This window comes from Giraffa tippelskirchi, chromosome 4 (assembly GCF_054371585.1).
Source record: "Giraffa tippelskirchi isolate mGirTip1 chromosome 4, T2T-mGirTip1v1.2.pri, whole genome shotgun sequence".
NCBI classification, from domain to species: domain Eukaryota; kingdom Metazoa; phylum Chordata; class Mammalia; order Artiodactyla; family Giraffidae; genus Giraffa; species Giraffa tippelskirchi.
The window spans coordinates 191,728,373-191,753,494 of NC_137278.1; the positions used below are offsets into that span (position 1 = coordinate 191,728,373).

Consider the following 25,122-nt stretch of genomic DNA (forward strand, 5'->3'; position numbering starts at 1 on the left):
CTTGAACTAGAGTTGTAGTTAGAGACAACTATTGAAAACAGAATCAACAGATTTGATGGAAGAGTTGGTTTACTGTAATGTGACAAGGCTTCCCTAGTGGCTCAGACAGTAAAAGCGTCTGTCTGCAATGCAAGGAGACTCGGGTTCAATCCCTGGGTCTGGAAGATCCCTGGAGAAGGGATTGGCAACCCACTCCAATATTCTTGCCTGGAGAATCCCATGGAAATGGAGCCTGGTGGGCCACAGTCCATGGGGTTGCAAGAGTCAGACACGACTTAGCAACTAACACACACACAATGTGGCAGCAATGAAAAATGTACTTCTCATGAACAGTCACAATTGACTGATAACCTCAGCTTCTCTGCTCTTGAAATCCATGCCTGCTGCTTACTGAGGTCATGTTTCCCAAAGGCTGCTTCATGAGTGAATGTGGTGGGGCTGGGAGGTGGGTGCGGGGGGTGGCAATGCTGAGAAAGACCCATTCCTAGGAAATGTGGGACTTCTCTCATGGGCAATGTCAGTTCCAGGATGTTTCATCAGCTTTGCTGGGCTTTCTTAGAACTGCACTGCAGTCTAAGATTCTTCCACTCCACCAACTTTCTCTCCTCCCCTCCACTCCCCCCCCTCCTCTTCCTTCCTCCCTCCCTCTGCCCCTCTCTTCCTTCCTCCTCCTTCTGTGACTCATAAGGGTCAGACCTGCATCAAGGTCTGATGGCTCTCCCAGAGAATCTGAACTAAGTGGGGAAGCTTCTGGGCTCTTGACCCACAATAACCTGGGTGTGAATCTGGCCCCACCATCCCAAGATACGTGAGTTCAAGCAAGTAATTACCCTCTTGAAAGTGTCAGTCTTCTCATCTGTAAAATCATGATGCTTATTGTGAGGATTAAATCACTCAGGCCTATAAATTACTTACCACAGTATCTGGCACATGATAAGTACCTGGTAAATGTTAGCCGTTCTTATTATTAGATATGGGGGGTAAAAGAGAGAAGGAAATCAGGGGCAATTCTTAGGTTCTGTTTACAACATATACCCCAGTGGCTCAGTCATAAAAGAATCTGCCTGCAATGCAAGAGTTGCAGAAGACCTGGGTTTGATCCCTGGGTCGGGAAGATCCCCTAGAGGAAGGCATGGCAACCCATTCCAGTATTCTTGCCTGGAGAATCCCATGGATAGAGGAGCCTGGCGGGCTACAGTCCATGGGGTCACAAAGAGTTGGACACAACTGAGCGACTAAACATGCATGCATTTCAAATGAAATGCTTTTTGTACAACAATTTACCTGTTAACTATGAGACAGCAAGCCCACTGCAAAACATGACTTCACACGTGATCCTCCCCATTCCCAAACACGCTTACAGAGCTTAAGGCAGAACCAAAATCCAAATCATAGACTGGAATATGGAGGTAAAACTAGCAAAACAGAATGGAAAGAGAACATGTAAATGCCTGAACAAGAGTTTAGGAAATCTGGGCTATAAACCTGGGATAAGGAAAATCGCCCTGAACAGTGGTTTATATGAAAAATACCATGGATTTTAGGTGAACTGCCAGCTCCCTGGAGCCAACAGTGCAGTTTTTTGGCTTGTAGAGAAATGGGTGTGATCTCAGGCTGCATCGTAGAAGTAAAATACCCACTAGTGGGAATCCTCAGGTTCCTCATCTGCATATTTAGGGCCTGGATGAGATGATTTGAGAGTCCCATACAACTCTATGATTTATGAGTCTGTGACTTAATGAATTCCTGCATTTTCAGGAAGTGACTATAGAAAAGATACATAGGCTTGATGAAAACAAATAATTCATTTCTCTGCTTAACTCTACAGCTCCAGTGCTCTCCAGTGGGGAAAAATCTTTTTGTGTGCTGATGTACCCCACAGAGCCCTTCTGAAGCATACGCGGCAGTGGAACAAAATTGCATACGTCTGTTTCACACCAGGTCAAGCTTTGCACAAAACTCTTTCCCTTGAGTTGGCAAGCTTGAGCAACCAGTTTTTCCTGAAGTTTGCCTGATAAATATGTTTATGATGAGCTGTGCTGTCATTCTTCTATCTTGCCATAGCCTTGGAGGACCCCTCCCAAGCTGACAGGCTGCTTATTGACATGGGTAATCAAGGATTTCAGACTCAGAGATCAAGGTCAACGTGAAACCATGACAGAAAGGACTAGAGAGCCCTAGGTCACAGGCCCCCTTACCAGGCTCTGCTGCCGTGGGGCTGAGGGACGGTGGGGGCCTCAGCCCAACAGGCAGCCTGAGATGGTTTTGTGGACAACCAGTGAGCTTGTTCCCTCTGTGACTTGCTGCCATTCTCTTCTGAGTCCCCACATCTTACATTTTCCAGCATTTTAAACATCTTTGGAGACAAAGATAGCAAAAGAGAGCAATCATGGGAAAAGCAAAGCTTTAATAAAAATAGAATTCCAAATATTTCAGCTGGGCTCTCTTTGTCTAACTATAGGAGACTTAGAGAGTGGATCAAACAACCTGCATCCTTCTTGTTCTGCAGTTACCCAGGTGTATGCCCTCGGGTGAGCCTCTCAACACCCCTGGGCCTCTGTCTCCTCACTTATAAAATGAGGAGGAATCCCACCTGGCTACTTTGGAGAGTAGAGGAGTCCTTTTAGGCAGCCCTGGTTCACAGAGGACCCCTGACTGAGGCCCAGGACATACACTGAGTAGGGAAGGAATTGTGTATAGGCTTGGGGGTGAGCCTTGTGAAGCCCGTCAGAAGGACCCTAGAACTTGAGTGTTTGAAGGACAATAACCAAGAATCAAAATCCCCAGACTGCCAGGTTCCTGTGTCAGGTAAGTCCCTCCCAGGTATGGGCTGAGTTGCTCCAAGTCTCACTTTCTTCATTCTGTCAGGCAGAAGAGGTCACCGAGAGTGGGGCTGTGGCCAAGAAGATCATGTTTTGGAAACAGCGGTAGCAGAAAGGCCAGAAGAGGAGTAGTCCCCCAAAATAGTAACAACTGACTACCCTGTTCTCTTTCCAGATCGGAGGGGACCAAGGGGCCAGGTAGCTACAGCATCTCTGGCTGCCTGGGCACCTTCCTCCCGTCAGCAGCACAGCCACCAGCTTGGGCAAGGAAACAAAGCCTGGGACACAAAGGGGTAAGTCCAGGAGATGCCAAATTCGTTGGACTTTTGCAGATCTTTGTGGGATTCTTAGACGTTTATATTCTCAGGGGAGAGACCTTCCTTTTTTATTCTGGTATAATAGACAAAACCTAACACTTACCTTTGTAACCATCTTTGATGTGTAATTCAGTGGGGAGACATACGTGATGACTTCAGTTCTACGCTGATGTACAATAGATTGTGTACTCTCTGCTGTCAAAGGTCCTTACTGGCCTGTGGAGTCAGGCAGTAGGGTCTCATTGGTTAAGGTGGGTTTGTCTCCTGCAATAGGGAAGCACCCTCAATATACCATATACACAATGAAAAATTATCCAGAGGTCGTTTTTCATTGATACAGGTAAGATCTCACTTGCTGTTATGTCCCTTTAATTTGTATCTCTGTCTTGGCCCTAAGAACTTGTCCAGACCCGCGGCTTTGCCCTTGGGCCTTTTTTCTTTTCTTCTGCTACATTTTTGTTCTCAGCAGACTCCTGGCTTATTCTGACTGTGAAAAACCTATTCTCCCTGGGATCTGACTTGTCTGCTCCTTCATGGGTCCTGCATAACTTTGGCATCAGATGCTATGCTCAGCCTCAGCTCTCTACCTGAGCTCCAATCCCACATCCCTGACTGCCTACTGGTCATTTCCTGTGGAATGTACCACTCATCGTCCTACCAAACAGATTGCGACAGATCGTCCAAAGCAGCCTTCATTTTTTGCCACAAACCAGCTGTTCCTATAACCTCTCAGCCCTTGTCAATAATAGGCTAAGTCATTCAAGCAAGAAGCAAAGTCCTCTTTGATCTAATCTCCTTTCATTGCCCTCAGTCATTCAGTCCCCAAGAACAATCAGATTTTCTTCCAAATATTGATCATCATTTCTATTCTTCTCTTCCTCCCCTGCCCCATGCCCATTTCTAGGTCATCACCACCTCTAATATCATCTACCACTCATGTCCACTCTTTCCTAATTCAATTCCCTGTGCCAGGCCAATGCCAGACCTATCGTTATTCATTAAGTCACAGCTGTTAACCTTGAAACTCTTCCCTATTCCTATCCTATAGGCTTTCCCTTATCAGGCTGGTGTGTGTGTGTGTGTGTGTGCTCAGTTGTGTCTGACTCTTTTGTGACCCTATGGCCTGTAGCCAGTCAGGCTCCTCCGTCCATGGAATTCTCCAGACAAGAAGCCATTTCCTTGTCCAGGGGATCTTCCCAACGCAGGGATCGAATTGGCGGGTGGATTCTTTACCACTGAGCCACCTGGGAAGCCCCTGTGTGCGTGCTAAGTCGCTTCAGTTGCATCTGACTCTTTGCAACCCTATGGACTGTAGCCCGCCAGGCTCCTCTGTCCATTGATTCTCCAGGCAAGAGTACTGGAGTGGGTTGCCATGCCCTCCTCCATGGGATCTTCCCAATCCAGGGATTGAACTCATGTCTCCTGCAGCTCCTGAATTACAGACAGATTCTTTACAGATTCTTCTGACCCACTGGGGAAGCCCTGGGAAGCCCCTTTTAGGTTGTTAAAATTTCCTTTAATTTGACCCCAGCCTAGACAATCGCTTTGCCAGACAGTTATTATATATTGTAATGGAAAGTTTAATGGACTTAGGATTAGTGGATCTGCTTTTAAACCCCACCTCTGTACTCAGCAGAACCACCTGGAAGAACTCACTAACTCCTGCAGCCTTGGGTCCCCATTTGCAGAGTGGGGATAACTGCGCCCGTGCCCTACAGAATTTTACAAGGATTTAATGAGATGATGTGTGTAGAAGCAGGTTTGCATTGTGCTCAGAAGCCACGTTTGAGCTGACTGCCTTGATTCAAATCCAGGCTTTATCACACAGTAACTATGTGACCTGGAGCAAGTTCCTTCACCTGTCTGCGCTTCGTCTTTTTAATCTGTAAAATGAAGATACAACCAGTGCAATACTTCATAAAAGTATAGTGACAATTCAGTGAGATGATGTATGTAAAGTGCTTAACATAGCACCTGATGCAACATAAGCTCTAATGGGTATAAGCTGTTATTATGTGCCAGAGACCTAGCACAGAGCTTGACACCTGATCAGCACTTAATAAATGTTTGCTAGATTTGTTGATGAATTCATCTTATGTCTGTCATCTCATTTCCCACTGATTCTTGCTATGGACATTCTTGTGTACCTTGTCCTCCAGACAGGCTGACTACCTTGGCTTTTCATGAATATGTCTCCCACTTTTCTAGCCTTTGGTTATGGTACATCTCTTTTCTAGATTGTCATAATTTCTCATCCATGCCTATCCAAAGTCTTCCTATTCTCTAAAGTCCATCCTAAATCCTGCCTCCATGAAACTTGCCCTCATCACTTCTGTACAAATTGATTTCTCACTTTTCCAAACCAGTGACCCTCAATTTAGCATCTGGTACACTCTTAGATGGGCTTCCAAGATGGCTTAGTGGTAAAGAACCCACCTGCCAATGCAGGAGATGTGGGTTCGATCCCTGGGTCAGGAAGGTCCCCTGGAGAAGGAAATGACAATGTGCTCCCGTATTCTTGCCTGGAGAATCCATGGGCAGAGGAGCCTGGCGGTCTACAGTCCATGGGGTGGCAAAAGAGTCGGATGTGCTTTAGCAACTACACAACAACAACACTCTTAGGTGCTGTTTCTCTTGTATTTGCTTTATGACTTCAACTAGTTTGAAAAATATTCCTCAGTCTAGCACTGTTTCAGAATACAGAGTAAGTGTTGTGAATATTTGAACTACTAGATGACCTTATCAACTCAGACTATCTTTTCGGATAATAAGCTTTTTCAGATTGTATTGAGGGTGGAATTTGGAGAACGGGACACATACTTAGTTGTCTGAGGGTAAGAAAGGATCTGAAATTCTGAAAAAGCTTCTCTTATCAACAGAGTGGCACATGAGGGTGGACAGACGAATAGGGTTAGAGGTAAGAGGCTCCTAGTAGATGAGACGGGCCTATGGCCTCTGGGCCAAAGCGTTGGGGAAATTCTTGAGCCCAGGTGAGGCAGACCATGGCTGACACAGACAAGAAAGTGTCCCCATTCAAATCTGGTTCTTGCTGTGACAGGTTTTGCCTTGAACCAGTTTCTCAAGCCTCTTACATCTTTGCACAACATTTGCCCTATTGAGAAACTGGTTTTGCATGAAACCTCCCATGGCTCGGAGCAAGTCTCCATGATGGTGTTTGCATACCGTGGGGGTTTTACTCCTCCCCTATGTGCCAATAAGGGTGAAGTGGCCTTCAGATGACGTGATATGTAGTCCATCACTGTGTACTCCAAAACCAAGAATCTTTGTACTATGTGAAAGGTTCATACCAGGATTTCACAATGACAGAGGAGGCCAGGAAAGACTAGTCTAGAAGGCAAGGTTAAGAACATTGTCTTTGCCCAAGTTCTCATGAAGCCTTCTCTGAGTACTACAGCCACATTGATCTTCCCTGTCTCTGGTTCCTGTGCTACTGGGTTGGCCAAAAAAAGTACCATCATTTCCATATGATGGTTCAGAAAAACCTGAGTGAACCATTTGGCCAACCCAATACATATTGTCTAGACTACACAGTTCAGTCTTAGTTGTCTATTGTCTTCTAGAAATTGCTTAATGTGTTAACAGTGGATTCCCTGAGAATACAGACTACCTCTTGTACTTTTTTGCTGGCCAGTTTTCGATACAATTTAACCCAGTATGGGCATGAGAAGATTCTCGATAATAAGTGTTGAATTTGTTTTGGGAAATGCAAATTCTTAAAAAAAAAAAAGTGGTTTCATGGAGGAAAATTAGAAGACCTGTTTCCTCTTCTTTTTGGGGGGATGCCACGGCATGTGGGATCTTAGTTCTCCAACCAGAGATTGAACCCACATCCTCTGCATTGGAAGCATGGAGTCTTAACCACTGGACCACCAGGGAAGCCCTGACCTGTTTTTTAATAGTGGTGGGCATTGGAGTCCTGTCACTGTTGGTGCCATTGTCAGCAACGGCCTCCTTTCACAGGTAGGGAGTCAGGATGGTACAGGCAGGACATGAGTTTTTAGTGTTTTCCCAGTTAGGAGAGAAAGATGCTCCCCCCTGCAGTGCCCGAGGCCCCTTTCTGATTGCCCTTTCCCTTCCCAACCATGAAGGTCATACAGTGAGGGGGGGAGGGGCATCAGAGACTGGCTGACTCAGATCCTTCATTTTGTAGATAAGAAAACCTGGGGCTCAGGGAAGAGTCCTTGAGGGTGGTGGAGAGAGGATGTGTAAGCTTTGGAGGCAGGCAGAACTGGATTCGAATCCCAGTGCTGTCCCTCTTTAGCTGTGATTGTGAGTGTCTCCTCCCTCACATCTTAGAGACTCAATTCCTCATCTTTAAAATGGGGATAACAATGCCTCCCTATGGTGTGAGAATTAAGTGAGATAGTGTATGTAAACACAGTGCTTGGGAATAGAGATGCTCAGGACTTGTAGGCACTCTCCTAAATGGCCTGCCCAAAGTCATCAAACAATTCAGTGCTGGCCTCTTCTGATATTCAACCTAAATATCCTTTCGGTTACGTACTAAGACTAGCCTCTTCCCCCCTAGAAAATTAAGATCAATTATTAACATTTTTAAAAATTACCTTCACTGGAGATTTGGACCAGTTTATTTTGAGCTCATTTATATGCCGACAATACTTTGGCCACTTTACTCATTGGAAAAGACCCTGATGCTGGGAAAAATTGAAGGCAGGAGGAGAAGGGGACGACAGAGGATGAGATGGTTGGATGGCATCACCGACTTGATGGATAAGAGTTTGAGCAAGCTCTGGGAGTTGGTGATAGACAGGGAAGCCTGGTGTGCTGCAGTCCACAGGGTCACAAAGAGTCAGACATAACTGAGACTGAACTGAAATGATAAGCCCATAAAGATCCATATAGTCAAAGCTATGGTTTTTCGAGTAGTCATATATGGATATGAGAGTTGGACCATAAAGAAGGATGAGCACCAAAGAATTAATACTTCCGAACTGTGATGCTGGAGAAGACTCTTGAGAGTCCCTTGGACAGTAAAGAGATCAAACCAGTCCATCCTAAAGGAAATCAGTCCTGAATATTCATTCGAAGGACTGATGCTGAAGTTCCAATACTTTGGCCACCTAACACAAAGAGCTGACTCATTGGAAAAGACCTTGATACTGGGAAAGATTGAGGGCATGAGGAGAAGGGGCCGACAGAGGACGAGATGGTTGGATGATATCACCGACTCAATGGGTGTGAATTTGAGCAAACTCTGGGAGATAGTGAAGGACAGGGAAGCCTGGCATGCTGCAGTTCATGGGGTCGCAAAGAGTGGGATAAGACTTAGCAAATGAACAACAACAACATTTGCATTAGAGACAGAAGAATTTAAAAGACAGGAATACTCAATTTCAGAGTGAAATTCAAAGATATTGAGGTTTTAGCCATTTCCAACTATAGTGTTTGAACTCCTGGTGCTCCTAAAATAGGACTGATGGCCTTTTACCCCTTTAAACAAAAAAAAAAAATCCAGTCTCTGATATATTTACATGCTTTGCTTTGCAACTTGATATTTTTCACCTGTCTTTCTTAAGCCATACTCTGCTGTCCATTCATCATCAATTGGAGCTAAAGTGAAAACACTGCTGTTGAAGTTCTTCTAGAGAAATAAAAAATGTGTCAGAAATGAAATGGATATCACTTATGAATATTAAAGATTGGGACTTCCCTGGTGGTCCAGTAGTTGAGACCTCGCCTTCCAATGTAAGTGGTGTGGGTTTGATCCCTGGTCGAGGAGTTAAGATCCCACTTGCCTCATGGTCAAAAAAACCAAGACATAAAACAGAGCAATATTGTAGCAAATTCAATAAAGACTTTTAAAAAACAATCCACATTAAAAAAAAACTCCAAAAAATTAAGGATTGAGGATAAACCTTTTTTTCCATGCTGGAGAATATTCACTGGGATCATTATTTCTTTGAAAATTTTTAGTTAGCTACTATTGATTGTGTTTGGCTGCAAATATATCTTTTAGTATGGAGCTGAATCAGGAGTAGATCAGAAGAAAAATCTTAGTGTGAAATACCTCGTAACTGTGACTATTACAATCTCCAGTTGTGGTTGCCAGACCATCATTTGATGAATCAATTAGGTCCTGGAAGGGAGAGGGAAAAAGCAGGGGCAAACCTCCCTGAAGTTTCCTTTCTGTAGTCAGCAGAATAATGGCCTCTCAAAGTTGTGTCCTAATGCTCAGAACCTGTGAATATCAGGCCACATAGCAAGGGAGAATTCCAGTTGCTAACGAGCAGATTTAACAATGCAGGAGTATGCTGGGTGGTCCAGGTGAGCCCAATGTAATCATGAGGCTCCTTAGTAGGGGAAGAGCAGGAAGAGGAGAACCAGGGGAGAAGGCTGGGGATGTGAGAGGAACTCAACCTACTGCTGCTGGTTTTAAAGATGGAACAAGGGACCAGGAGCCAAGGAACACGGGCACCGCCAGGAGCTGGAAAGGACAAGAAAATGCATTTCCCCTGGAACCTCCAGATGGGAACACAGCCCTACCGACACCCACTTTAGAATTCCAGCACTATAAGATAACAAAAAGGCTTCTGTCGTAGCTCAGTTGGTAAAGAGTCTGCCTGCAATGCAGGAGACCTGGGTTTGATTCCTGGGTGGGGAAGTCCCCTGGAGAAGGCAGTGGCAACCCATTCCAGTTTTTTGTCTGGAGAATCCCATGGACAGAGGAGCCCAGCAGGCTGTAGTCTATGGGGTTGCAAGAGTCGGACTTGACTGAGCCACTGAGAAAGCAAAGATATTAAATCTGTGTTGTTTTCAGACACTGTTTCTGGTTATTTGTTTACAGCAGCAATAGAAAACTAACAGTCTCTCCAAACAAAGGCTAACCGACCATCGTGCCCCAAAGATCCTGCCTTGCTGTTGTTGTTGTTCAGTCGCTAAGTCATGTCTGACTCTTTGTGACTCCATGGACTGCAGCACTCCAGGCTTCCCTGTCCTCCGCTATCTCCCAGAGTTTGCTCAAGTTCATGTCAGATCCTGCCTGGCATTCTGGAATTTCTCACAATCACGGGCAACAAAATTCCAAAGAGACTGAGACAGAGGGAGAGGCCGAAGACCAAGGTCAAGGGGGCAAAGGGGTCAGCAGTTGGTAGAGCGTGCTTCTCGTGTTTGACATCATAAAGGAAGGAGAAGATGTATAAATACAACTTATAACCTACAGGAAAGACAGGACTAAGAGCCATGCTTGGTATTTATGTCACATCTTATAATGTGTAAAGAGTTTCACTTAATATTTCCATTTAATCCTCCCATCAGTTCTATGAAGTAGAAATTTTTATTTTCTGTTTCGTAAACAAGGCTGAAGCTTAGAAAACTAATTTTTCTTTTTTTTCTTTTTTTGGCCGTGCCACATGGCTTCTGGAATCTTAGTTCCCCAACCAGGGGTCGAACCTGGGCCCTCGGCAGTGGAAGTATGGAGTCCTAACCACTGGACTGCCAGGGAATGTCCTAGACTTAATTTTTATAAAATCAGATAATAGTTAAGTAGAAGAGTTAAGAGTCACAGATTTGATTCCAAAATCCAGGTGTGTCACTACTTTGACATATCTTACCTGGAGAGCCATTCAACAAGGAAGTCAGTTCTTATAGAGATTGCTCATTCAGTTCAGTTCAGTTCAGTCGCTCAGTCGTGTCCGACTCTCTGCGACCCCATGAATTGCAGCACACCAGGCCTCTCTGTCCATCACCAACTCCCAGAGTCTACCCAAACCCATGTTCATCGAGTCGGTGATGCCATCCAACCATCTCATCCTCTGTCGTCCCCTTCTCCTCCCGCCCCCAATCCTACCCAGCATTAGGGTCTTTTCCAATGAGTCAACCCTTCGCATGAGGTGGCCAAAGTATTGGAGCTTCAGCTTTAACATCAGACCTTCCAATGAACACCCAGGATTGATCTCTTTTAGGATGGATTGATTGGATCTCCTTGCAGTCCAAGGGACTCTCAAGAGTCTTCTCCAACACCACAGTTCAAAAGCATCAATTCTGCGGCGCTCAGCTTTCTTCACCGTCCAACTTTCACATCCATACATGACCACTGGAAAAACCATAGCCTTGACTAGACAGACTTTTGTTGGCAAAGTAATGTCTCTGCTTTTAAACATGCTATCTAGGTTGGCCATAACCTTCCTTCCAAGGAGTAAGCGTCTTTTAATTTCATGGCTGCAGTCACCATCAGCAGTGATTCTGGAGCCCAAAAAAGTAAAGTCTGACACTGTTTCCACTGTTTCCCCATCTATTTCCCATGGAGTGATGGGACCAGATGCCATGATCTTAGTTTTCTGAACGTTGAGCTTTAAGCCAACTTTTTCACTCTCCTCCTTCACCTTCATCAAGAGGCTCTTTAGTTCTTCTTCACTTTCTGCCATAAGGGTGGTGTCATCCGCATATCTGAGGTTATTGATATTTCTCCCGGCAATCTTGATTCCAGCTTGTGTTTCTTCCAACCCAGCGTTTCTCATGATGTACTCTGCATATAAGTTAAATAAGCAGGGTGACAATATACAGCCTTGACGTACTCCTTTTCCTATTTGGAACCAGTCTGTTGTTCCATGTCCAGTTCTAACTGTTGCTTCCTGACCTGCATACAGGTTTCTCAAGAGACAAGTCAGATGGTCTGGTATTCCCATCTCTTTCAGAATTTTCCACAGTTTATTGTGATCCACACAGTCAAAGGCTTTGGCATAGTCAATAAAGCAGAAATAGATGTTTTCATTAGTCAAGGTAATTTCTCTAATAAGTGGAGGCCATAGGGAGAGGGACAGATAATACTTTGCAGTGGGTATCCACTTTTCATAGCTCCGCTTCTTATGAATATAATCTTCCTAGAATGTCGCTGTTGTCAAAAACATCACTGGGCAGTGGTGGCTACTTGCTGAATATATTTTTTTAATTAGTTTATTTATCTATTTTTTAACTTTACAATATTGTATTTGTTTTGCCATACACTGACATGAATCCACCATGGGTGTACATGTTTTCCCCCTCCAGAACCCCCCTCCCAACTCCCTTGAATATTTTTGATTCACTGTCCACCATGAAACTAAATTTCACATGTCTAGATTATAGCTCACGGAGAAGGCAATGGCACCCCACTCCAGTACTCTTGCCTGGAAACTCCCATGGACGGAGAAGCCTGGTAGGCTGCAGTCCATGGAGTCGCGAAGAGTCGGACATGACTGAGTGACTTCACTTTCACTTTTCCCTTGCATGCACTGGAGAAGGAAATGGCAACCCACTCCAGTGTTCTTGCCTGGAGAAGCCCAGGGACCGGGGAGCCTGGTGGGCTGCCGTCTATGGGGTCGCACAGAGTCGGACACGACTGAAGCGACTTAGCAGCAGCAGCAGATTATAGCTCAATCCCACCTCCCCTACCTCAATCCGACCTCCTATTTCTGACTTTCCTATTTCTTTTAAGGGTTTCATCATTAACTCAGTCATCTAGATTCAACAGCTATAAAACAGTAACAGCTAACCCTTACTGAGAATACATTCCGGTGATTGTGCTAAGCATTTTAGATGTCATCCACTGAATCCTCCCAACAATCCTATGAGGAAGGTACAATTGTTAACCCTATTTTACAGACGAGGAAATTGAAGTTTATATAAATTGCCCAAGGTGACACCTTAACATCATCTTTAATTACTTATCTTCTTCACCCTCCAGAGCTCATGAGTCACCAAGTCCTCTCAGTCCTCCCTCTGTACTATTTCTTGTATTTGTTGCTTTCTTTCCATGTCCATTGCCATGGTACCAGCCTTGGCTCTTTTTGACTTATGTCTGACTTGTCACTATAGCTCAGTATGGTCTCTCTTGTTCTGTGGTCCCCTTGCTCAGATCTTTTTAATATGCTTTGGTCAAATTAAGCCACCTAAAATCCATTTCTGAGTTCAAACTTTTAAATTGGAGAAGATACATCCAAATGTTCCCAAAGGCTATCCTTGGACAGTGTGATGCTGGCAATATTTTTTTTTAAAAATTAAATAACTTCATTGTATTAAAGTTAAAAGAAAAAATGGTTAAAAACTATAGGTTGAAATCATAGGGCAAGATACATAATAAAGATAAGCAAACACTGTACCCTGTAAATATGTAGGTCAAACTTCATTTGTTCCAGAATTGAAGAGTTCTCACTGATCATCTGATCATTCCAAATACACAAGTCCATTTTTTACAGGCAAATCTTTGCATTTAAAAAAGTTACTGAAATCTACTTACTGTCCATAATTTATAAACTTCATTTCTACTGGCAAAACAACAAATGGATATGGTAAAAGAAAAGCTGAATTAAAATACCAACAAAGGATATAACAATAAAAAACTGTCTGAGACTAAATGACTAGAATGAGATGTTTATAAAAATTAACTAGTACAATGACTGGGCTGAGCAGGCACTCAGTAAATATTTGTTACCATTCCCTGGTAAAGGGAGCAAATGAGTACTCCTTAACTAGTAATTTTAAGATGAGTTAACTAGTTCAATAACCAAGGAGCAGTGAAAGGCACTTCAGATTATTACTTATATATATTTGCAACTCATCTTCTTTATTAAGTGGCAATCTGTGTTATAACTTATAATGCCATTATAAGCTTTGAGGGAAATTTTTCAAGGAATCAGAGACCTTTAATGCTTTGTCTTTCAAAATAAAATTATGATATCTGTATTGTTGTTAATAATGAAAAGTGAGAAATCTAACAACTTGTGTGTGCGTGCATGCTCAGTCATGTCGGACTCTTTGTGACTCCATGGACAGTAGCTTGCCAGCCTCTTCTGTCCATGGGATTTTCCAGGCAAGAATACTGGAGTGGGTTGTCATTTCCTCCATCAGGGGATCTTCTCAACCCGGGGATCGAACTTGACTCTTCTATGTCTCCTGCACTCGCAGGCAGATTCTTCACCGCTGCGCCACCTGGGAAGCCCAACATAGTTGACCTCAGAATATTTTAGCATTCTATATAATAAAAAGAAAAAAGCTTACAAAATGCTAAAATTGTATGTCATCATGTTGAGCAGTGTTTGCTCAAGTTCCATACTTGAAGTAAAATCTTAAGGATCAAACTCTCCAAATGTTAAGGCATAATGTGACACAACCCACAGCAGTGGACATGTTTTTCTATGTCAGTTAAATGGTTCTCAGTTAAATGTCAACACCCCCCACCGAAAAAAAAAAAACCAAAAACCAACAACAACAACAACTTCTGTCTCTCTCCCAAGAATAGCCATTGAATAAGGTGATTTACATTTTCTTCTTTACACTTTTCTGTGATTGACAGACTTTTAGCAATGGACATATATATTGCTTTATGATAGAAAATAAGACCAGTAAAGCATAATTTTGACTCTTGAGAGTCCCTTGGACAGCAAGGAGATCAAACCAGTTAATCTTAAAGGAAATCAACCTTGAATACTCATTGGAAGGACTGATGCTGAAGCTGAAGCTCCAATATTTTGGCCACCTGATGTGAACAACCAACTCATTGGAAAAGACCCTGATGGTGGGAATGATTGAGGGCAGGAGAAGAATGGGGCGACAGAGGATGAGATGGTTGGATGGCATCACTGATTCAATGGACATGAGCTATGGCAAACTCCAGGACATGGGACAGGGACAGGGAAGCCTGGTGTGCTCCAGTCCATAGGGTTGCAAAGAGTCAGACACGACTAGGCAACCAAACAACAACAATGAAGCATAATTTTAGAAAAGGAACCAAATTATTGATCATTTCCTGCTACTTAATATAGAAAAGCTAATTTTTTTGACGGAGGCCCTGTGTAATCTGGCCCCCAAATGCTTTCCAGGCTTATTATTTATGTACTGTTGAATACAAATGTTCTGCTTCAGTAAAACTATTTTAAACACCTTTCCCCTGCTGTGTCTCCAACTGTGTGTTTTCTCTTCCTGGAATGGGCTTCCCCTTCTCTTTTAATATCCCAATTAACACTATTGTTCAAGATCTAAGTCTGTTCAATGTGCAGCCTTTCCTAAAAAGGAAGGAGTCAGCATGTAGTGAGTATCTACCCTGTGGATTATGCAGTATGCTTGGTGCCTTCCTTGGTATTCATCTGAACCTCACAACAGCTCTGGAGAGTTGGTATGAATAACCGATGGTACCTGAATAAACGGTTTTTAGATGGGTTTTTCCATTTTCCAAGTAAGTGAGCATAGGTCTCAATGTGCTTCCTGGTTTACTGGACTAAAAAATGACAATGTTCAATAATAATTCATTTTTATAAATGTAAGCAATACCTTTAGGAACAGTCTTTAGTAATTGAACCCCTTGTTCAACAGTGGTTAAATAGCAAGATAGAATATTCTGCTTGTGTTGTCATGTCCAACTCTTTTGTGACTCCATGAACTGCAGCCCACCAGACTCCTCTATCCATGGGACTTCCCAGGCAAGAATACTGGAGTGGGTTGCCATTTCCTCCTCCAGGGGATCTTCCCCACCCAGGGGTCGAACCCACGTCTCCTGTGTCTCCTGCGTTGGTAGGCAGATTCTTTATCACTGAGCCACCTGGGAAGCCCAAGGATATTCTGATCAAATAGCCAAATACCATTTTGATTAAAAAGTACTTTTTAAAATTTGTGTAAAGCCAGTGTTTAATGTATTGAAGAAAAAGGTCTAGTTTTCTTTAGATCACTGAGTTTTAGGACCATCTCAAGTCACGACTATAAAGAAACTAAATGCAATGTGAAAATAAACTAGTATCACCATGTTAATCCAATATGGAAACAACCAGCTCCTTTGTACAAGGTATATGCTGGGTTTTAAACCCTCATAATAACAGTGGCAGAAACTGAGGAGGTCGGTAGGATCTTTGTGGGGTTGAAATGTTCTCCATCTGCCTGAAGCTGGGTAGGATGCTTTTCACTTCCTTTTAAGAGTTTCTATTGCCCAAGAACGCACAGCTAGTTAGGGACGAAACTGGGATTAGAAGTTTCCGAAAGAGTAATTTCTATTTCACTGTTTCCACTTCCTTCCTTCCTTCTCTTTCCCTGGTAAACTCACTGCCGTCTTGCCTCTGCAAGATCGTCTTTGGTGAAACCACCCTCTTCACAGTCACTTAGTTGCTAAGTCAAAGGAAGACTTTTTTTTTTAACCTTATCTTCTTTAAGTATGAACTCACTGGAAACACACTCTTTCCTTTCTTGAAATGTTCTCTTCTTAGCTTTCTGTAACCGCCACATCCACTGCTTTTCTTTCTACTTTTCTGTGTCTCCACACTCTTGACTCAATCCTGGGATCACTCATTTTAAAAATCCTCACCAAACTGATAAATGAAAAATCATCCAGTTTTTGTAACTTGCTGTGTCTGTTTACATATCTGCTACACAAAGATCAGATATATACTGATAACAGTGTTGTTGCTATTTGTTGGTTGGATGTCTCAATTTAACATTGAGGTTTTTCATCTCTTTCAGAGCTGGGACTGTATGATTTTGAACTCCTTCACCTCCCTCCTTTCTTCCATTTCCTTACGAATGAGCATGTATTGGGTTGGCCAAACAGTTCACTCAGGTTTTTCTGTAGCCTCTTGTTTTATTTAATTGAGTGAGATTGAAGAGTTAACTCCCATTAGACTTTTTAAAGTACGATATGTGGTCCAGATTTTTCTGATGAGGAGCACAAAGTGCTGTACTGAATGACAGTAAACCTGTTTCTAATCCCAGTTTCGTCTCTAACTAGCTGTGCATTCTTGGGCAAGCCGCTTAACCTCTCTGGACCTTCGATTTCTTATATATAAAGTGAGTGGGGTGGTATCAGGTAATGACCTAGGTATCTACTAGCTTTCACATCACATAGGTACAATTTTCTTCCCAGAACTGCCTTCAGAGGCAAACTCAGAATATTCTCTCCTAATTCTGACAGAAAAGTGTCTCCTCCAACATAGTAACACTTCTTTGAGGCAGAACCTGCTTGCTTCCAGAACTGTAATTTGTTTGTGCGGGGCAATGAGCCCTAGGACAATAGCAGCAGCTACTGTCCAAAAAGGCGCAGCCAAGACTTAAAGGTAAAGTAGGTCTTATTTGTATGTATACTGATAAAACGCTTTGAAAATCTGTTGAAAGTTAGGGACCACAGGAAAACACATATAAGCATATAGTACACAATTTTAGGGGGCTCCTAGACTTTCTGAAGTCCATCCGTGTACTCCGTTAAGAATCCATGAACCCTAAGCTAAGAATATTTGATTTGGGAACATTAAAGGGATCCCTGGAGATTAACGAAATTATCAAAAATGCTTACTTCCCATTGGAAAAGGGAGCTGTAAAATGAAAAAATAGGTACAGAATATTATTGAAACTCTTTTCAAAACTAAACTATTATGCTTACTTGTAAATATCTTCTTCATAAATCAGGTCATGTGCTAACCTGCTTAAATCTCCCACAGCAGAATGCAAATTCCTTTCTGTGCATTATAAAGGCCTATATGGTCTGGGTCCTAGTTTTGTACTCTTGAGCTCCATTGGCCTCCCTTTTGCTCTGGAAACATTATCGGCTCTCTACAAGTCACACTGTTTTTGCTGAACAGTCTCAGAGGGACCTGCTGCCTCTGCTCAGACCACGTGCCTGGCGGCTATCCTTCAGGCTTCAGTTCAAGTGTCCCCTCCTCCTAAATGCCTCTCCCAACCACCTTCAACTCCTCTTCAGCACGTGCTGTTACAACACTCAATTTCTCCTGTAGAGCTGATCTTGTTACAGCCCTGGCTGTTTTTGTCTTCTTTTCGCACTAGAATGTTAGTTCCTTGAGAGATAGGACCTTGCCTCTCTTATTTATTCCCAGAGCCAGGGACAGATTAAAACCTCCAGGGGGTCTAAGCACTAAAGATTATGGTGAGCCTCTTCCATCTTTAATTCTAGCTAAAATATTTGGTGCACCTCCCTCATATTAAACTCTCAACTAGAACCAGTACTAAACTGTACATTTACATGTACTGCAACAAAGACAGCTTCTTCCCAAATGATCTGATTCTAAGACCTCAGAGCCTCTGCTTTGCTGGTGTCCTAAGTACATGAGACCTTTGCCTGCCTTTGGGAAATCTAGCACTCACTCAATCCTTTAAACATACTGGACGCAGTTTTAGGTTAAGTTGGCTATGCCTACCCAAAAAACCTGGCTGGGATTCTGATAGAAACTGTGTGAAATCTATAAGTCAGTTTTGGAAGAACTGACATATTTATTCTATTGGGTCTTCCAAGCCATGAATATAGTAAGTCACTCCAATTATTTAGTCTTCTTTAATGTCTTTCATCAATATTTTATAATTTTCAGCATACAGATCCTGCACATGGTTTGTTAGATTTAAATCTAAGTAGTTCACATTCCGGAGAAGGCAATGGCACCCCACTCCAGTACTCTTGCCTGGAAAATCCCATGGATGGAGGAGCCTGGTAGGCTGCAGTCCATAGGGTCACTGAGAGTCGGACACGACTGAGCGACTTCACTTTCACTTTTCACTTTCACGCATTGGAGAAGGAAATGACAACCCACTCCGGTGTTCTTGCCTGGAGAATCCCAGGGACAGAGGAGCCTGGTGGACTTCTGTCTATGTGGTCGCACAAAGTCGGCCACTACTGAAGCGACTTAGCAGCAGCAGCAGCAGCAGTTCACGTTCTTTGGAGCAATTGTAAATGGTACTATTTAAAATATGTTTGTTTTTGGCATGCATAGAAGCTCTCTCAGTAGAACAAGAAGGCAAATACTCTTTAGTGAAGTAAACTTGTTCAGTGTTCATTTCCTGGGCTAGTAATACACTATGTATTGAACCATTCATGTACCTCTTTAATGTGCTTCTACATTTCAAATTTGGCCTAATTCTTAATTGCTACACCCCAATCCCTACTATTATTAGAGGGGTCTACTCATCTTTCACCTGAATACCCTTTACGCAATCCATTTCCATGTCTGCTCCGCCATTTCCTATCTATAATAGTCCCTCTGCTGAACCCTCTTACACCAAACTAAATCTTAACTATCCTTCAAGCATGAAGTCAAAGATCTTCAGAAGATGCTTTCCCTGACAACCCAGCCAACATCACTCCTTTTCTCTGCTAGACTCTACTTATTTTTTTTTACTTAAAAATTTTTTTTATTTATTTTAATTTGAGGATAATATCTTTACAATATTGTGGTGGGTTTTTTTTTGCCATTTAACGACATGAAGAGTTCGCTGGGCTCTTTAAACTAATATTGTATGCCACTCAATCATTAATTTGGTTTTTAATTGGTTTTGTGTTGTTTCCCTAATTAGATGATATACAGTGGGAGACTCCCATAATAGCACACACATGGAAGGTGCTCAATTTAATTGTGTCAATGAAGAAAGAGGAGAGAGAGGTTTCAAGATGTGTCAGAATAAGGCGACTGGAGCTGCAGCATGTAAAGAGGTCTTTCATCCAGGCAAGATCCATCTTTTCATCCAATAGATGCAGGATCTAGTCTAGGACAAGGATTCTCTCTCTTTTCCTTCCTTCTTCCGAATCTCAACTCCTCCAACTAAGCAGACTGGAGATGCAGATCCTCTCCAACTCTCTTAGGTAACTGTTCTGAAAACAGCAGGTCTACAGGCAGTTGATTTTTAGAGGTTTCCTGTAAGAGCGTAGGTAGTAATCCCTTTGGAGCTGCAGTAACATCCCCCGGCCACCAGAGGACAGCGTGCCGTGGAAGAGATCGTTTCGCCCCTGCAGAAAGCTTAACGAGGTCAAAGGCAGAGGCAGAAAATCGGCTCTACATCTATGGCCTTCAGCTTAACTGCCTCAAGGGCTCCCTCGCGCTCCCCTCTCCAGATGGACTCCTTTTCCTTCTAAAAAAGACGGGCCGGAAGTTCCTAGAGGCTTACTCTAATACTGACCTTAAATGATTATAGTAACGAATGGGCTTTAGGTGCAGGATTTAAAGGCAAAAAAGAAGTATAGACAAGTTTCACTTTTCTAACAACCCCCCCCCCCCGCAACATGCTTCTCAGTTATTCTGGCAATCAAAAAAGAAAAAAAAAAACCCCACAGAATACAAGACGACAAAAAGCCTCAGGCAACGTCCAAACGGACATTTCCCAACAAAGATGTCTTCGGGGAACCAACGTCCCAAATCTAGTACATTGCAAATGGAATATTTTATTCCTACACACAAATTCTGGCTCATGAAGCAGTCCACTCGGAGTGTGCTTTTCCGTCATTAATCACATCTCTGTTATGTGATATCCACGTGAGTACTTCTCAGTAGAAGCAGCTTCATGCTCAAATGCTCAAAGAACACTAGAATAAAGCTCCGATTGTCCTCCTCAGTGATTCCAAGTCCTGGTGTGTCACCAGCTCAGGTCTCTGTTTCCCAAAGTTTGTAATGCCGTTTCGAAACAAAGCTATTTCAATCCAAATTTTAAAATGCACGAAATGTGTGAAGTAAAATCAACGGGGGTCTTGCACCTCCCAAAAGGTGGTGAACCTCTGGTCTGATTTACAGACGATTCTGTGCTGCCCAAGCACAGGGCACACAGTGCTTGAAAAGGACACACTTTTCAAGAGCATGTTAGGCTACTCGTGCTCGTTACATTTACAAATGTAAATAGAAATAAGGAAATAGAAGCACAGTAAAATCCATAAATGTTAGGAGCATTCAGGTGGGGGCTTTCTATGACAGAGAGCTGACTGCCTGACCACCTGAGCGTGATTTTTCTTAAATTACCTGTAACTGCTCTCTCCTAAGAGCCGGCAGTGCCCTGCATTTTGGATTCGTCACTTTTAAAAGAGCGATTGTAATTCTCTCAAATCATTGTTTGCGTTTCTTCACCCTGGGGAGGCAGCTGGAAACAGCCCAAAGAGGAGGAAAAGGCTCTGCGCCTCGCTGGGGCGGGGAGGGGGGGAACCCTGAAATACCTGTTGGGGCGCAGCCCTACGCGACCGAGACCCCGCCCGAGGGTCGGGGATCGGGGGCCCCGGGGGCAGCAGGCGCGCGGGCGCGGAAGGAGGAGGCCGCGGGGCCGCCTCCCCCGGCCACCCGGCTCCTCCCAGCGGCGCCCGCGGAACCTGCCCCGGAGTCGCCGGGCCCCGGAACGGAACGTGACCCGACCCCTCCCCGAGCGGCCGCGACCAGGCGCCGAGCCGCGCTCAGGGTTCGGGCGGGCGCACGGCCCCGCCCGTCGCCCACCGCCCTGCCCTCGCCTGTCTCCTCCTTTCCCCGGGGCTCCGCTGAGTTCATTCACTGGGATTGGTTTCAAGTGACGCCATCTCTTTATTTTTAAACCAATGACCTCATCCGCGCTTGAAGTTTCCTGACCAGCGACTCTTTCTCTTTCCCCCAACCCCCCACCCCACCCCACCCCACCCCACCCCCCGCCTTTCCCCCTCTTTCTGGGTATCTCTGTTTGGGGCGGGGGGGCTCTGATCAGTTTTCCAAACGACTATCATCACCTCTCCCGACCCCCTCCGCGTCCCCCCCCACCTCCACCTCCCCAGGTTCCTCGCCCCTTTCAACAGTGTTTTTTCAAGGCTGATCGGGGGTTGGTGGGGGGGGGATAAAGAGTGAAGAAAAGTTGCAAACGTCTCCTCGCTTCCTAAGCCTCCCGCCCCCACCCGCCCCTCCGAGCAGGAGAAGATAATATAGTGAAAAGAAGAGGAGGCGGAGGAGAGCGCGACGGGACGGACGCGGGCGGGAGCGCAGCAAGCCCTCCCGGCTCTGCCGCGGCGCCTCGCGGGTCCGGGAGGCGAGGGGGCCCCGCGGGGAGACGCCGTGACAACTTTCGTCTCCCCCCCGCCCCCCCGAGGGAGCCGCGAGGTCGGCGGCCCCGAAAGTAAGTGGGCGCGCGGACGGCGGGGCGGGTGGGCGCGGGGCCCGGCTCCCGCCGCGCCGGCAGCATGGACGCCGGTCCGCGCGCCCCGCCGGCGCTGCCCTCCCGGCGGCCGGGCCCGGGGTCGAGGGCGGCGTGGGGGCGGTCGCGGCCCCGAGCGGCGAGCGCGTGGGAAGCGGAGGCGCGAGGGGTGTGTGTGGTGGTGGTGGGGGCCCGGCCTGGCCCGCGCGGGGTCGGGGCGGCGGCGGCGGGCGCGCGGGCTCGGGCCGAGCGGGCCGGGCGGCCGGGTGCCGCCGCCAGGAGCCGCCGCCGGACGCGGTCCCTTCGCGGGCCAAGCTGCTCACTTCCAGGCGCGACTGTTACACAACACGCCTGCCAAGAGGGGCCCCGGCCTGACTGTCCCCATTATCCCCAGCTCGCCTTCCGTGTGAGCGGCGGGGCCACCTGAGTGGTGACCGGGCTGCGCTCTTCAACCCACTCGCTTTTCCTCCAGGGACTCCCCCCCCCCCGCCCCCAGAGGCCGGGTGTTGGGGGGCCCGGTGCGCCAGGGACTTCTTTATTTACACCAACCGTAAAACGTGAGAAAGGAAGAAGCCCCGGGAGACGAGCGAAGGTCTGTGTATATCATGTGCAGTTTCATGGAATGAAACACAGGGGAGGAAAATATTTGTGTAAAACGGAAGTTTTCAGGTGCAGCTGCGTTTATTTCCTTGAAATTACAATAGCAACTATACGGTTATTGTGTTTTCTCACTTGGGAAAAATATAAATAGATATTTAAATGAATGGATCCTGCAAAATCATAAGGAAATGTATCAAACCTCAACTTCAACCGTCCTAAATAAAATCCTAGGAGTCCCAACTCGTTTGGAGAAAGCACATCTCCAATCAGCCCGTGATGAATAAAGTGGAGAGAGGAAAAACCTGTTACATAATCTCATTTGCCGTGGGGTTTGCAGTACCGGCCCCTGAAATCAAGGGGAAGTGAGTTAAGATGCAGGGTTTTTAAACCTCTGAAGGTTTTATTTACCCACTCTCCTGGCTGCTACTTGTGCTTTAAAAGATTATAAGTAAATACTCTGCTCTTACAAGGGAACCAAACCTATCAAACCTGTTTAGAAAATGACCAGGTATGTTTCTTTCCTTTCTTTTGTATATGTGTGTGTGTGTGTGTGAAATTTACCATCCATGAAAAACCTTATGACTAGTATTTGGGGAACTTAGACTGTCAGAAAATGCCTCTTTAAGCCATTCATCTTTTGAGTGCACGTAGGTGACAACTGTTTTCCTCAGAGGATTTATACTATTCTGAACTCCATCAAGAAAAGAGATTTTTGAAGTTAAGGTAAATTTTTAAAAGAAGGAAAGAATTCTTACCAGTTGAATCAGTCACTTGTGAATTATTTATTTTTCCTTGGGAAATGATGTGTATGTGTGGACAAACAGCTTGGGAGGCCGTAGTTAATTGAGACTTGTGCTGCAGCCCGGAGAAGGTACATTGAAAAACTAAGAACTTGGGGCTTTGTCTGGGTATATTAGTCAAAGTGTGACTAGGCATCCTGAGTTTGTTTTTGTTTTTTTAAGTAAAGTTCTGGAACTTAACTGAGTTTGATGACTGTGAAATCTTGTTTAAAAAAGTTTTGGGGGGTTAACATTTAACATCCTATATAAAAACTTGGCCTAAAAGACACCAGCGCAAAAGTTGGTTTTTAGGTAAAATAATTTGTACTTCCCAAAGTTCTTTATGAGGAGGAGCCACAAAAATGAGTTTATTCTCAATTCTGCTGGTAATATGGTGATTAACATGAAAAAGAGTAGGTTCAAGCTCTATATAAATGTGCATTTGAATGTAAAATAATTGAATACCTGTAAAGTGGAAACAGTCATGTAAAATTGAGGATTAGGGATCTCTTTGGCCAAGAGCTCAATGGCAGAAACTGAAAAGGGGGCGAAAGAGAAGAACCTGTTAATTTAGTTCTTTTCCTTTTTCTTAAACTTTAGAAACTCATTTGTGGAAGTGAGGCAGCAGCAATCAAGTGTGAGATTGTGCAGAGTTTAGGCTGGGGTCAGGAAAAGGGGCCAGGGTTGATGTGAGTTTGTTTTGATGCTCTTTTCTATAAATGCCCGTATTGAGAATTTAATTTCATGGTTTTTGGCCTATGGGATTATATATTGCAAAGCTGACTTGCATAGCTGTTTAAAGTTAGTGTTTTTCTATTTTTCAGTCAATCATAATAACTCACTAAATATAAATTTGCTAGAATTACCAGTGTAATTTATCCTAGAAACCCAACTTTTCCTGGAGTAGCTTAAAAAAAAAAGTCTTCTATCCAGTGTTATTTGGACTGAAAATTTCATCAGACATTTAGTGTTATTACAATGCTCTTCATTCTCAAGCAAATGGTACTTTAAATTGAAGAAATAAATTAATATAAGGTAAGCTGATTTGGATCAGAAGCTCAGGAACAGGGAGGAAATAAATCAGGGGAAACAGAAACCAGATTTTATGATAGTTTTCAACAGATTGAAAAAACGAGTTAAAGATTTCATAGGAAAAACCTCAGTTGATATTTGATTGGCTTTTTGAAAAAACTGCATCAAAATTTAAAATTGAGACCGATATTCCACCATCGTAAAAGAAAATGTTACTAACGGTTATGGCTTAAGCAAAAACTTTAAGAAAGTAAATCTTGCCCAAAGCCACATGGTATATTCCAAAGCCAGATGTCAGATTTTTTTCTGATTTTCTTGTGTGGTGGATAATCTGATATTTTTGTACATTTCATTTAGCCCAGATGACCGGGGTTTGGTTGGCTTTGTGAAGGGATGGCCAGATTTAAAGAAGCAGGCTCAAGCTTTAAGAAGAAGGCCAGTCGCATACACAAGCTGACTGAAAAGTTTGAAATCTGATCAAATAAGTGACTAGAGGAAACAGGAGTGGCTCAGAAAGGAGGATCTAAGGCAGATTACCAAGGACAGGTACAAAGCAATAAGAAAAGCTTGCCAGGGCTATGATCAGGAAAGAAGGAAATGGGATCCATCTTGACATGAAAGGAAAAAGGCATAAAAAGAAAAAATACCCTCCAGTACCTCAGCAACAGGAAGAAAGTAATGAAACTCCAACTTCCTTCTTGATTGGGGTTAGATACTTCATTTGAA

General features: G+C 44.2%; 1 protein-coding gene across 3 annotated transcripts in view; it reads left to right on the forward strand.

The window, feature by feature from the left end:
- Positions 1 to 21,797: 21,797 nt before the first annotated feature.
- DUSP16 (dual specificity phosphatase 16) overlaps positions 21,798 to 25,122 on the forward strand; it is an 84,214-nt gene continuing 80,889 nt past the window's right edge. Inside the window, exons 1-2 of one of the 3 annotated variants that reach the window (XM_081589292.1) lie at positions 21,798 to 21,967; positions 22,458 to 22,577. The gene's annotated coding sequence lies outside the window, so the exon portion shown is untranslated. Of the gene's footprint in view, positions 21,968 to 22,188; positions 22,578 to 25,122 lie in introns of those variants that run through there. The other 2 variants (XM_081589290.1, XM_081589291.1) reach the window with 2 other exon arrangements.